The sequence below is a fragment of the Rhinopithecus roxellana genome, chromosome 19 (assembly GCF_007565055.1).
Source record: "Rhinopithecus roxellana isolate Shanxi Qingling chromosome 19, ASM756505v1, whole genome shotgun sequence".
NCBI lineage: Eukaryota > Metazoa > Chordata > Mammalia > Primates > Cercopithecidae > Rhinopithecus > Rhinopithecus roxellana.
This window is the reverse complement of record NC_044567.1, coordinates 59,684,455-59,698,036: the sequence shown is the minus strand read 5'-3', so window position 1 is coordinate 59,698,036 and position 13,582 is coordinate 59,684,455. Positions and strand designations below refer to the sequence as shown.

General features: G+C 45.4%; 1 protein-coding gene across 4 annotated transcripts in view; it reads left to right on the top strand.

Annotated features, from left to right (window-relative positions):
* Positions 1-13,582, top strand: part of SLC39A11 (solute carrier family 39 member 11) — a 460,542-nt gene that overhangs the window by 281,424 nt on the left and 165,536 nt on the right. The window lies entirely within an intron of this gene.

Sequence of the window (13,582 nt, the reverse complement as noted above, 5' to 3'; positions counted from 1 at the left end):
AGGCCATTTCAGACCACCATTTCTTCAGTGGTTCAGCTCTTTGGAGAATAGACAAGCCTATGGCTGCATGTTTTGGATGTTACCTGCCCTGAGGGGCAGCACCACGTCCTCATTCAGGTCTCATCCTAATTGTTGCTTTGTCTACTACTCATGCAATAGTTAGTAGCCGCAGGGATTATACGCTTGATCCCATTTCATTTTGTCTTGAATCTTGTACCAATGTTTGTCATACGCCAACACCTTGCAGTTTACTAGAGCATGGTAACTTCCCCTATTCTCCAACCTCCTTCTCCTCCTCTTCTTCCTACTACTACTGTTACTACTTATTTTTCATAGCGGGCGTCTTTAAGTCTGATAATTAATCTTTGCAGCCCGTCTGCATGGCTTAAGCTCTACTGTCAGCCATGGAGACTTGCTTCCACAGCTTCGGCAACACAGAGATTATAAATGGAAATCAAATGAGGGCTCAAAAATGAATTCAGGTGCTTCTTCTTAATAATTCTCTTTAAGAGAGAATGAACAAGGAGAAGAATCTCAAACTGATCTGTTTTGTTGATGGGCTACTGAAAACATTTAATTAGAAATGATCTCAAAGCTCATGGATGAAATAAAGTTTTGGAAATCGCAGTTTTACTATAGCAATTTAAACCATCCACATTTTCCATAATCAATGGTAAGTAAGCATTGGGAGTCAGAATCTATAGTTCCTATCTTATTTTGAAAATCACCAACTAGGTGATTGTAAGAACGACTTCTCCAAGTTGTGATATCACTGGCTTCACCAAGAGATAAATAATTCCAACTCCACCCTATGGTTCACAGGTGATAGGAGGATAAAATAAGGTCATGGACACGAGCCTGCTTGAGAAATAAAGGTACCAGATAAATTGCAGTTATCCTGACGATTGGATGCAGCAGTTATAAGCACTATTTGTCAGCTCCTTCTACTTCCAAATTCCATTTCTTTTCAGCTGCAGAGCCTTGCACTCATCAGCTCTCTTCTCTCCCTCTGATTAAAGTTCAGAGCTGTCATTCCCAGATAGTTGGTTCGTTTATTTCTCTTCTCCATATTCTCAGACATTCTTTCTGTCTCAGAGATGTTAGGGAAGAGGTTGGGGCATGCTGATGGGAGAAAAAAAAAAAATCTCTGAATCCTGTTTGCAGGTGCAAACAGTCTTCTTAAATGTCAACATAGCAATACAGGCATTTTCCCTCATTCTCTTTTAATCAAACACTTTTCTCCAGTCTCCTCATTTTTTTTTTTTTTTTTTTTTACAAAAATCACTAAGTCCCAGTGACATTCTAGATTTCCTTCTCTGTGCCCTGTTCTTGAGGGTCAGCCTCCTCTTCACACTAGAGCCACGTAGGGCTTTCCTGTTGGGAGTGGGGATGTGGGAGAAGTCACCTGATGGACTGAGTCAGTGTCCCCATGGAGCGGACAGGGGAATAAGCCAATGGGTCGAGTGTGGAGAGGTGGAATTTCAGGCAATAAGGAAATCAGAGGAATGTCAGGGTGTGCGTGGGGTTTGATGAAGATATTTGGGGCCACATACCTTCCCATGGGCTCCTTGGGCTCTACCTTGCGAGGGACCAATTGCTCTGCCCTGATTTGTGTAGTCCTAAAAGACTCAGGATAAGCACTGGGTTTTGCCTCCTGGTAGTTCCAAAGTGTGCCCTGTTGCTTAGAGACAGGGGATGGTGCCTGGAGTGAAGATAAGGTTGTCAAGGAAACCAAGCCACAAATTCCCTTGTTTTTGTTCAGGTTGCTGGACAGAAGAGTAAAGGATTTTTGCTCTGACAGTTGGAAGAAAGTTTTTTCTTTTCTGTGTGTGTTTTTACCAAATTGATGTGTTATCCAAGACAGAGCCAAGATAGTAGCCACGTTGACAAACGGTGTTGAGTTTTGCGTGGCTACCTTCCTCTTAATTCTGGTGTTCCTGATTCAGAAAAAAAAAAAAAAAATCCTTTACACGGTCATCCTCAAGGGATTCTTTGTCGAAGCTTCAAATGATCACATCTGCTCTATGCTAGCATATCAGTGGACAGAAGAATTGGAGGGGGCGATATCCAGGAATGGTACTCGAAATGCTCCCTCCCAGCAGGGAGTTTAAGTTTTTCATTTATCAGTGGTAGCAGTTTTAGCTCCTGAGGCTGGAAGCCTGCTGGGAGCTTGAGGAATCACACATGTCTCTGCGTGTGCACGCATGTTTGTGCATGTGTGTGCACATGTGTGCATGTGTGCGCATGTGTGTGCGCGTGTGTGTGCATGCACATGTGTGTGCATGTGTGCGTTTCCTCGTAGCCTCCATGGCCTCATACCTTCTGTTAGTCTGTCTCCTCTCCTCTCTCCTTCCTGCCTGCATATCCATCATGAGTTGCATCACAGGTTCTCTGAAGCCCTCTGACCTGTTTCCCTTCCCCATTCCCTGACTCTGCACAGATCCCCTGCTCCCCTGGGTCACCTTCCTGAACACACTCAGTTCTGTTCCTTTTCTGAGTCCAGGGGCGTTTCAGCTGAGTGGTGGGCTCAAAACACACCTTTGAAGGGAACAAGGCTGCTACACTAGTGATGTGGAAAAAACTGCATCAGGAGCAGAGAGGAGAGGACTTCAACTGGATAGGGGTGTGAGTGCCATGGGGGCCCACGAGGATGGGGACACTAGGGTGGATCAGACAGTAGAAGAGACAAGGGATTTTAATGGATGGAAACAGGGAAGAGACGAGGGACCTGGATCTGTCCGGAAGCCCAGACATGTACTTTGGTTGGCACCCTGAGCGTGTCTGCCCTAATTCGGCATGTTTGTTTTCTTCTCAGCATCCTCCCTCTCCCTCTGCCTCTCTGTAGGTTAAAGTCCTGACCTTCTGCCCAGCTACCCTTGAGCTGGAAGCCCCACAGTTTTCTTAGCTCTTCCCTGTCCCTGATTCTCCATAGCCAGTTGGTCACCAAATCCCATTGATCACCAGCTCCCATCTCACCCACCTCTATTTCCTGTCTTCCTTTTCCAGCCCCACTGCTTTGTGAGGGGGCCTTTTTATTGAGACAGAGGCTCACTCTGTCTCCCAGCTGGAGTGTAGTGAGGCAATCGCGGCTCACTGCAACCTCCACCTCCTGGACCCAAGTGATCCTCCTGCTGCCTCAGCCTCCTGAGTAGCTGGGACCACAGGTGTACCCGGCAAACCATTTCATTTATTTTTTGTGTGGAGACAGGGTTTCGCCATGTTGCCCATGCTGGTCTCAAACTCCTGTGCTCAAGTGATCCTCCCACCTCGGCCTCTCAAAGTGCTGGGATTAGAGGTGTGAGCCGCTGCACCCGGCTGAGGCCCATTTTCTGTTGCTTCCTTCTCTCCTCATCCATCTGCTCTGCACTCTGTCACCAAACCTAACTTTTGAAAATAGAAATTTGCTTTCACGCCAGTCTTCATCTTACACGAGAAAGAAAAATACAAGTATCTTTAATCTCCCCATACGCAACCCCCACTCACTACTCTCCGATGCTTGACTCCTGTGAGTTGCATCAAATCTGTGGATGCAGAGCCCACCAGGGTGGGAGCCTTTGGAGGAGACAGTGGAGCTGGTGTCAGAGAGCAGCGATAGCGTAGGTCCTGCTCCAGCAGCACCTGGACCAGAGTGGGGCCATGTGTTGTCCTGGAAATGGGGTACACATTCTCCTCCTTGCAGCATGTCCACCTCTCTGGGGGGACTCATGGCCTACAGGGGAGAAAACCCCCAGACTCAGGCTACGGAGACTCCTCTCAAACAGAAACTCAGCTCACTGGGCTGGAATAGTCTTTGTAGGGTCATTAGTTAAGCACACAGGCTCTGGGGTCTACTGAACTAGGTTCAAATCCCAGTGGCTCCTCCACCTAATAGCCATGTGCTTGAGATAAGTACCCCTCTCTGTGTCTCCATTTCACTCCTGCTGAGGCCATTAATTCTCCAGTATTAGGGCCAACTGCCTGATATTCTAACAGAATGGACGAGACCATAGTCCAGTCCCAATCCTCACGTTTATTATGGGCTATAAAATGGGAAACAGTGTCTATCACAGCCGAAGAATCAGAGGTGACATATTAAAGGACTGTGGAGCTGAAACATCGTAGAACCTACAGATCCCTAATAGAAAATCCTCCCAAGATACTCTGCAGCTCACGTCACTGTGGACTGAATGACAAGAGAGTGAGTTCAAGGATGTGTACGAGTCTTCTTTTGCTGCTGTAACAAATGACCACAAACTTAGTGGCTTAAAACAACACAGATGTATTATCTGTAGTTCTAGAGGTCAGAAGCCCAAAGTGAAGGTCAAGGTGTCAGCAGGACTGCATTGCTTTCTGGAAGCTCTAGGAGAGAATCCATTTCTTTGCCTTTTCCAACTTCCATGGCTGCCTGCATTTCCTGGCTCATGGCCCCCTTTTCCCCTGCAATGACCAGTTGAGTCTTACTCACATTGCATTACTCTATTGCGAACTCTCCTACTTTCCTTTTCATTTTAAGGACCCTTATGATTACAGTGGGCTCCTCCAGATAATCCAGGATAATCCCATCTCAAGGTCTGCTGGTTAATAACCCCCTTAATGCCTTCTGCAACCTCAGTTTTCCCTGCCATGCCACATAGCATATTCAGATTCTCGAGATTAGGACATAGACATTTTAGGAGGTCATTAATTTCCTACCACAGTATGTATTATTTTATTTTTGCACAGTTGTGGCCAGAGGACCACTATCAGAGACCTGAGTGGATGGGGCCACTTTAGCAGCTAGCAGAAATCCATGTATCACTGCCCAGTATATCTTCCTTGCCCACGTGAAGCCTCAAAGCAGTGTTGCCTTGGGTCTTCCTGATTGGGAAAGAAACTCTATTTCCCTCTTGCTGTATTACAGTTCTCTCTTCTATGGACTTGGGCACCTGTCCCACAGTAACCTGGCCAGGGGTCTGTCTGCGAGTGCCTGTGCTACAGTGTATTCCATAATCTTTCCTCATCATCGTGGAAGATAGTCTTATGCTAACTTCTCCAGTCTCCATGGGAACCTCCTCTTCAGTGCATTTAAAGACAGTTGTGCCTTCCCTGGTTGAGGGATCTGTATCCGAGGGTGAGAATGAGATGGCTGAAGACAATAGCATTTTTCTTTCAGATCAAACTCATGTTTTCCATGCACCCCTGCTGGTCCCTTCCCAAAGCCTTCCCAATGTCCCCTGACCTGGGGTAGAGGAATGGGCCACTTAGAGGGAGAATAGGCTCATATACTCTTTTCTTTTAATAACAGCTTTATTGAAATATAACTCACACAGCTTACAATTCACCCATTTGAAATGTGCAATTTAATGATTTTTAGAATATTCACAAAATTGTGAAACCACCACCATAAATTTTGGAACATTTTCATTACCCCAAAAGAAACTCCTACCCATTAGCAGTTATCCTCCATTTCCCCCCAGCTCCTCCCCCACAAACCCTAGGCAACCACTCATCTACTTTTTTCCCTGTTAATTTGGCTATTCCGAACATTTCGTATAAATGAAATCATACAGTATGTGGCCTGTTGTATCTGACTGCTTTTAATTAGCATAGTGTTGTTAAGATTCATCTGTGTATCAGTACTTCATTTCTTTTTGTTGTCAAATAATATTCCATTATATGTCTATGCCACATTTTGTTCATCATTGATCAGTTAATGAGCATTTGGGTTGTATCCACTGTTGGACTATTATGAATAGTGCTGCTCTGTACTTTCATATACAAGTTTTTGTATAACTACATTTTCATTTCTCTTGGGTCTAAACTTAGGAGTGGAATTGCTGGATCATTTGGTAACTCCATATTTGCCATTTTGAGGAAATGTGAGACTGTTTTCCAAAGTGATGTGTCATTTTTCATTCCTGTCAGCATTGTAGGAGGGTCCTGTTTCTCCATGTCTTCACCAACACTTGTTATTATCTGCATATTTTATTATAGCCATCCTAGTGGTTGTACGTGGTAGTTCTTTGTGGTTTTGATTTGCATTTCCCTGATGACTAATAGCAGTGAGCAATTTTCACGTGTTTATCACACCTTGTTTTAAGTTAAGTGTCCACAATAGCAGTTCTTACTTTGGGGATTACAATTGCCATGTATATCCAATCAAGCTTAAGGAATCTTTCTCTAAATTCCTATGATACACATAATTATGATATATAAAATGTCAGGAAGTTTATAAACTGCCTGAATCTATGGACTCCTAATTTTAACCCTTTTCTAAAGGGTCTCCCTTGTTCTGAAAGAAAGTATAGTTCCAATTAGCTTAGAAAGAATCAGGTTTTAATAAACCCTTCCCTAAAGGAAATTCTGCTACATTAGTCCATTCTCACATTGCTATAAAGAACTACCTGCTGTAAGAACTACCTGAGACTTGGTGATTTATAAGGAAAAGAGGTTTAATTGGCTTACAGTTCCATAGGCTGTACGGGAATCATGGCTGAGGAACCCTCAGAAAACTTAAAATCATGGCGGAAGGTGAAGAGGAAGGAGGCACATCTTACATGCCTGGAGAAGAAGGAAGAGAGTGAAGGGGGAGATGCTCCACACTTTTAAACAAGCAGATCTCATGAGAACATATTCACTATCATGATAACAGCAAGGGGGAAGTCCACCATCATGAGCCAGTCACCTCCTACCAGACCCCTCCTCCAACATTGGGGATTACAGTTTGACATGAGATTTGGGTGGGGCACAAATCCAAACCATATCATTCCATCCCTGACCCCTCCCAAATCTCATGTCCTTCTCACATTTCAAAATACAATCATGCCTTCCCAACAGTCCCCAAAGTCTTAACTCGTTCCAGCTTTAACTCGAAAGTCCATAGTACAAAATCTCATCCGAGACAAGGCAAGTCACTTCCACCTATGAGCCTGTAAAATCAAACTCCGTCAGTTACTTCTAAGATACGGTGGTGGTACAGTCATTGGTTAAGTACTCCCATTCCAAAAGGGAGAAATCAGCCAAAACAAAGGAGCAAATCCAAAACCCAGCAGGGCAGTCATTAAATCTTAAAGCTCCAAAATAATCTTTAACTCTGTGTCTCACATCCAGGCTACACTGATGCAAGGGGTGGACTCCCAAGACCTTGGACGTCTCCACCCCTTTGGCTCTGCAAGGTACAGCCTCATGGCTGCTTTTCCAGGCTCATGTTGAGTGCCTATGGCTTTCCAGGCACATGGTGCAAGTTGTCAGTGGATCTACCATTCTGGGATTGGAAGGACAGTGGCCCTCTTCTCACAGGTCAACTAGGCAGTACCCTAGTGGGAACTCTTTGTGGGGGCTCAAACCCCACACTGTCCTCTGCGCTGCCCTAGTTGAGGTTCTCCATGAGGGCTCCACCCCTACGACAGACTTCTGCCTGGACATCCAGGCATTTCCATACATCCTCTGGAATCTAGGTTGAGGCTCCCAAGCTTCAGCTCTTGCCTTCTGAACACCCACAAGCTTACCACCACGTGGAAGCCACCAAGGCTTATGGCTTGCACCCTCTGGAGTAGTGGCCTGAGATGTATCTGGGGCCCTTTTAGCCATACCTGGAGCTGGAGTGACTGGGATGCAGGGAGCAGTGTCCCAATGTTGTGCAGGGCAATGGGGCCCTGAGTCTGGCCTGCAAAACCATTCTTCCCTCCTAGGCGTCTAGGCCTATGATGGAAGGGGCTTCCACAAAGGTCTCTGAAATGCTTCTGAGGCGTTTTCCATATTGTCTTGGCTATTAACATTCAACCCCTCTTTACTTATGCATATGTCTGCAGCTGGCTTGAATTTTTTCCCTAGAAAATGGGTTTCTCTTTTCTACTGCGTGGTCAGGCTGCAAAATTTCTAAACTTTTATGCTCTGCTTCCCTTTTAAATATAAGTTCCAGTTTCAGATCATTGCTTTGCTCACACATATGACCATATGCTGTTGGAAGCAGCCAGGCCACATCTTTAATGCCTTGCTGCTTAGAAATTTCTTCTGCCAGATACCCTAATTTATCACTCTCAAGATTCACAGTTCCACAGGTCACTAGAGCAGGGGCCCAATGTCACCAGTCTCTTTGCTCAGGTAAAGTGACCTTTACTCCAGTTCCCACAAAGTTCCTCCATCTAAGACCACTTCAGCCTGGACTTCATTGTCCATATCACTATCAGCATTTTGGTCACAACAATTTAAAAAGTCTCTAGGAAGTTCCCAACTTTCCCTCATCTTCCTGTCTTCCTTTGAGCCCTCCAAACTGTTCCAGCCTCTGCCTGTTATACAGTTCCAAGGTCACGTCCACATTTTCAGTTATCTTTATAGCAATGTCCCCACTCTCAGTACCAATTTACTGTATTAGTTCATTCTCGCATTACTATAAAGAACTACATGAGACTGGGTAATTATAAAGAAAAGATATTTAATTGGCTCACAGTTCTGCAGGCTGTATAGGTAGGATGGCTGGGGAGAGTCTCCTCAGGAAACCTTCAGTCATGGCAGAGGGCAAAAGGGGAAGTAGGCATGTCTTCACATGATGGAGCAGGAGAGAGAGAGAATGAAGGAGTGAAGGGGAAGGTGCCTCACACTTAACCAGATTTCATGAGAACATGTTCACTATCATGACAACAGCAAGGGGCAAGTCCACCCTGTGATCCAGTCACCTCCCACCGGGCCCCTCCTCCAACAATGGGTATTACAGTTTGACATGAGATTTGGGTGGGGACCCAAATCCAAACCATATCACTGGCTTATGTATAAAAGGGAATTTTATGTTTTTTTGGTGCTTTTATTTTAAATTGAATGCAACTTTGGCATTGAAAAAATTTTTCTGAGTATGGAGACTTGGTGTTTTTCTCTCCTCTTTCTTTCTCACCTAGAATCCCATCTATTCATTACCAAGTTCAAGGATCTCCATTTGGTTGCTCTCTACAGGTTTCCATTTAGCTGCAAGGAACAGCACTGTATTTTTCAAAGTGCTAGAAAATTATCAGTGGTCAGTCCAGAAAGACAAAACATAGTGCCAGTGTGGCAAGAAGTGGAGCTAATGCAGCATTAATGATCCTGGATGTTTCTACACTTTCTTGTTAGAATTTACCATTCACCTCTAAGCTTCAGCTCTGCAGTGCCCCCTATTTGGGATTACTGAGCAATGTTTAATGGGAAAGAAAAGATGTCTGTTCTCCAGCCAATGACTCTGAGTAGTGATATAAGGTGTTGGTTATCTCAGAACTGAAATGGAGCTCATGAAACTACTTTGTAGCTCAGAGGGAGGCGGGTGGATGGATGGCTTGGATGGGGTTGTTTTAGGAACATATGCAGCGTGGGAACATCTCTCAGTCTGTGAATTTGTGCCACTTTAAAGACTGCAGGGTTTGTGCCTGGCTGCTGTTGCCAGATGAGTTTAGAGAGATTGATGCACAGAACCAATGTCTGGAAAGCCCACTGAAGGAGATGGAAGAAACAGGCTACTGAGACAGTTTACTTCAGAGCCTGCTACCTGGATATTGACCCTAAAATCTGGCTCTTGGCACTCTGGGTGAGAGAGATGAGATTAAGAAGACTTTTATGCCTCAAGGTCAAAGTTGGGTGACCTAGAAGGACTTCTCTTTAACCCTGATTGCAATGAAAGTAGTTTTCTTCCACAGAGAGAGTTTTCATGGTATTTGTTGATTTTTTCTTCCATTTCGTCTTAGGGCACTGAGTTCATGCTTTTGGACTCACCTCTTCCTGCCTTCTCCCAGCTTTTCCTTTGTGTGTGTTTCAGGCATTTGAAAGTTTAGGACCAGGCGCAGTGGCTCATGCCTATAATCCCAGCATTTTGGGAGGCTAAGGTAAGAGGATTGCTTGAGCTTAGGAGTTTGAGACCAGCCAGGGCAACAGACCTTGCCTCTACAAAAACAGGGCAAGACCTTGCCTCAAAAAAAATAAAAAGTTAGCTGGGCATGGTGATGTGTGCCTGTGGTCCCAGCTACTTGGGAGGCTGAGGTGAGAGGATTTCTTGAGCCCAGGAGGTTGGAGCTGCAGTGAGCTGTGATCACACCACTGCACTCCAGCCTGGGCGACAGAGCAAAAAAAAAAAAGGTTTAGGGTTGGAAGTGTTTGCCCCTTATTTCCTTTGTCTCCTGTCCCTTTCTCTGTTTCAACCTCGAATCACCCTTCTCTCCCTGGTGAGAATGCCTGACCAGGGGCATAGAGTGTGGTGAGGAACAGTTTCCAGGAAACAAGTTACTCTGAGAACTGACCCCTATTTCTCTCAGTTGTTGTACACTGGCCACGTGAAGCTAAAGGCATAGGCCCTCCGGACCCGCCCCTAATATTTGCAGAGCCGGGAGCCCGAGTACAAATGGAGTCTTCCATGACATATGTCTAAAAAATTTTAAGTCATTAATCAAATTAACAGATTGCATTTAGATAGATAGATAGATCTATAAATATCAATATATATATACATAGAAAGAGAGGAATGTGTGTATAGTATGTGTGTAGTATATGTGTGTGTATATATATAGTATGTGTATAGTATGTGTGTATAGTATATGTATAGTATGTGTGCATATAATATGTAGTACATGTATGAGTATTCTTTTTCATATTGTCTCCTGCTCTGACAAAGACATCTTCATAGGGACCTGGGAAACCAGGTTCAAAATTTCAGCCTCCCTGGAGTTTTATTGGATGTGGGGGCCCAGGGAGAAATGGCCCCAGCCAGTCTCATTCTCTTCCTGTCTCCAGCTGCAACTTGCACATCAGGGGACCTGCTTGCCAGAAGGTGGACCTGCTTGGACCCTCAGTGTACACCAATGGGTTGGTCCCCCACAGGGGAGTGGGTGGACCCAGGGAAGAGACCTATGCAGGCCCTGTCAGTGGAGTGGGAATTCCAATACTTTGGATGGAGAATTCCAGAGTGCTGGGTATCCAGAGTGTGGTCACATCCCGCACATACCATAGCCTGTGATCCTTGCCTCGTGAGAGGGGGCCCATCTGTGAGGCCTGGCCTCAGAGTCCCTTTTGCCTCCGTCTGAGGGAGATACTGAGTTTCTCAGGTGGAAACATCACCAGGACTGTCCTTCTTCAGTTGAACTTGATCTTTTAAATCCATTCCTTTGAGTTGTCCTTAGCTAAAACATGGATATCCCTATACATTATATACATTATATTGTTTTCACCTCTAACACTGTGCTGTATGTATGTCTTCTCAGATTTTTTTTTCCACAAAAAATCTGTTCAAATCCTCCCACCCCATTTTTTTTTCTTTTTTTTTTGAGATGGAGTCTCACTCTGTCGCCCAGGCTGGAGTGCAGTGGTACGATCTTAGCTCACTGCAACCTCCGCCTCCTGAGAACAATCGATTCTTATGCTTCAGACTCCTGAGTAGCTGGGACTACGGGTGTGTGTCACTACGCCCAGCTAATTTTTTTTTTTTTTTTGTATTTTTAATAGAGATGGAGTTTCACCATGTTGACCAAGCTGGTCTTGAACTCCTGCCCTCAGGTGATCCACCCTCCTCAGCCTCCCAAGGTACTGAGATTACAGGCATGAGCCACTGTGCCTGGCCCAAATTTCCCCTTTTTATAAGGACATTGGTAATGCTGGATTAGGAACCCACCCTACTCCATGATGATTTCATTCTAACGTAACTAATTATACCTGCAAACCAGCCAATTTCCAAAAAGTTCGCATTCTGAGTTTTTGGGAGATGGGACATCCACATATTTGGAGGAGAGACAATTCAATCTGCAACACCCTCCATCCAGGGAAGACTAGGCAGAGGATATTTTACCTGCTTTATAAAAACAAAACAAAACAAAAACACCTTATAATACCGCAGACATTTATTTTTATCCAGTTTCTTATCAACATGAAGATAACTCTTTGTAAATGTCCTAAAGTCTTCCTCCTCCCCTCCAAGACCCTGCTATTCTGTCATTCACCTACTGTCACCCTAGTAACCCAGGAAGTGCTCAGGGGGGACCCTGTGCTCTGACTTGCCTGGGAGGCAGCCCCACCCAACCCACATGTCCCTCCTCCCTTTCCTCCTCTGTCCCCCAGTTTCCGCCCCATTCTTTTCACCTGGCCGGCTTCTGCCTGCCCATTAGCACCCAGCTCCAGGGCATCTTTATGGGGAACATCTCTCATCCCACTCCATGCCTGCATAGCGTCCATCGTTCGCCTTTCCTTGCGTCCCCAGCACTCTGGCTCCCCAGCACTGTACCCCCAACCCTGTTCCATAATGACTTTTCCCTGACAAGAGCATGGGCTCTTTGGGGGCAGAGTCTTGCTGAGCTCTGCAATCCCAGTGTAGGATGTGCCACGTAAGAGATCCACGGTGGCAGGAGAGAGAGGGTGCTTCTGTTGAAGGGAGGTTGTGAGGGTGCCTTGAGCTGCAAAGCCTCAGCAAAGGAGAGAGAAGAGGCACAATGAAAATTAGGGAGGGACTGGGAAGGCCTTAAAGATGCTCTTGTTTCACTTTGCTTAAGGCAGCTACAAATGTATTCATGAGGATGGGTCATCCCAAGAACTTAAACCAGGGTTCCAAGTGACCGTGGGGGTACAACAAAATTCAATGATTTGGAAGACAGCTTCAACATCTGGAAGAGAAAATAGTCAAAGATCATTTTCCATGGGCAGTTTCTCCCATACCTACTTTTTCTAGCGGGCAGTCGTATCACTTTTATTATGATTGTCCATAGGTCACGTCACCCAAGACAATTGTCAGTGACCTTCCTTCTTAGTGTAAACTGAGGGAGGTCACAGAAGTCTCTTGTTTTCTGACTTTGACATGCTTGTTGTCAATCCGAAGGAAGCCTTTGTACCTGTGCTGATGTCTCACCTGCCTTCCCTAGAGCCCTGCCCCCTTAAGAATGTGTAGAGAGAGACCCAGAGGGAACACAGGGCCTAGCGTGAATTTACAGGCTTGAGTTTGAGGACAGCACAGCATGGAGGAGCACGTGTGGTGTGAGCCTCTTAACACGGAGAGGAAGTCATTGTCTCTGGGCTCTCCTTTGGAGCTGACCACTGTCTAGCTTCATTTCCTTGAGCCAGTTTCTGATTTGAGTATAATTTTTCTTCTGCAAAACAGAAATAATAACTTCGGTGCCACCTACTTCCCAAGATGGGTTGGGATCTACCAAGAGGCCATTGGAAAAGCCTAAAATGCATTCAGTGTACTGTTGAATTGTTCATATGGTTGTTATTGTCATAGGCTGTTCTTTGGGCTTCTAGATGCTCAAAATCCAAGAGGGACTTTGCAGAGAGTGGCTCACCTTCACTCACTCTTAGCAAGTGTTCCTGCCTGAAATAGAGAAGGACTCTGCATGGTTCCCTGCTGAGCAGAGAGGTGGGATTGACCATCTGCCCCGTTTCCTTTCATATTTCTTAGGACTTACGGAACAAATGGCCACAAACTGCGTGACCTAAAGAACAGAAGTTGATTCTCACACAGTTCTGGAGGCCAGGAGTCTGAAATCAAGGTGGCCACAGGGCTGGTTCCTTCTGAGGGCTCTGAGGGAATGATCTGTTCCAGGGCTGTCTGCTTGATTTGCAGATGGCTTCTTCTCCCTCTGTCTCTTGACATCATCGTCTCTTTATGTATGTCTGAGTCTGTGTTCAA